The sequence below is a fragment of the Trichechus manatus genome, unplaced genomic scaffold (assembly GCF_000243295.1).
Source record: "Trichechus manatus latirostris isolate Lorelei unplaced genomic scaffold, TriManLat1.0 scaffold00219, whole genome shotgun sequence".
In the NCBI taxonomy this organism is placed as follows: domain Eukaryota; kingdom Metazoa; phylum Chordata; class Mammalia; order Sirenia; family Trichechidae; genus Trichechus; species Trichechus manatus.
This window is the reverse complement of record NW_004444155.1, coordinates 2813908-2815225: the sequence shown is the minus strand read 5'-3', so window position 1 is coordinate 2815225 and position 1318 is coordinate 2813908.

The window sequence follows — 1318 nt, the reverse complement described above, 5'->3', positions numbered from 1 at the left end:
GTAAGATACATGTGTTGCGTTCTGTTACGTCTGCTATGTCCAGTTCTCCGTTTGATATTTCTGAACTCTATTATAAGATTATGGGACCGCGGATATATATGCGATCAGAGATTGCCCGAACGGATGTTATGTGGCACGTTACTGTACATAAACTTCAGGTAGGCTGAGGAGTGGTGTGATAGAAGGCATTTTCCCCATCTATATGTTTGAGCTTCTCGAACAAAGTCTAGGACTTTTTTTCTCCTGTACATTTTTAAAGCATAGAATGTGACAGGTGCTATAAAAATGCCACAGATAAAGATAAGACTTTGCTCTTTTTAAGCTTAGTTTAGCAGAAATGAGAGCAATGACAAATACACGGTGTGCAATGGGAGTGACTAATGGAGAATCTAAGAGGTGATACATAACTCTAATATCTGTTTGCTTCTGCTTTTTAATATATAATTATAAATTCTATAATTTTTCTATTCTTTACCATAAGTAGTCATTTTTTGTAAGCAAACTTTTTTTTTATTATACTTTAAGTGAAAGTTTACAATTCAAGTTGGTGTCTCATACAAAAATTTATACATACATTGTTATGTGACCCTAATTGCTCTCCCTATACTGTGACAGCACACTCCTCCTTTCCACCTCCATTTCCTGTGTCCATTTAACCAGCTCTGACCCTCTCTGCTTTCTCATCTCACCTCTGGACAGGAGGTGCCCATTTAGTCTCATGTATCTACTTGAGCTAAGAAGCAAACTCTTCATGAGTATCATTTTATGTCCCATAGTCCAGTCTAATCTTTGTCTGCAAAGTTGGCTTCAAGAACGGTTTTAGTTCTGGGTTGACAGAGAGTCCAGGGGCCATGCCTTCTGGGGATCCTCTAGTCTCAATCAGACCATTAAGACTGGACTTTTTACTGGAATTTGAATTCTGCACCCCATTTTTCTCATGCTCCATCAGGGACTTTCTGTTGTGTTCCTTGTCAGGGTGGTCATTGGTGGTAGCCGGACACCATCTAGTTCTTCTGGTCTCAGACTGATGCAGTTTCTGGTTTATGTGACACTTTCTCTGTCTAGGTCTAAAACTTTCCTTGTGAGTTTGGTGTTCTTCATTCTCCTTTACTCCAGGTGATTTGGGACCTACTGATCCATCTTAGATGGCCGCTCGCTAGCTTTTAAGACCCAAGATACCACTCACAAAAGTAAGATGTAGAACATTTTCTTAATAAACTTTGTTACGCCAATTGACCTAGATGTCCTCTGAAAGCATGGTCCCCAGACCTCGCCTCTGCTACTCTGTCCCTCAAAGTATTTGGTTGTATTCAGGAAA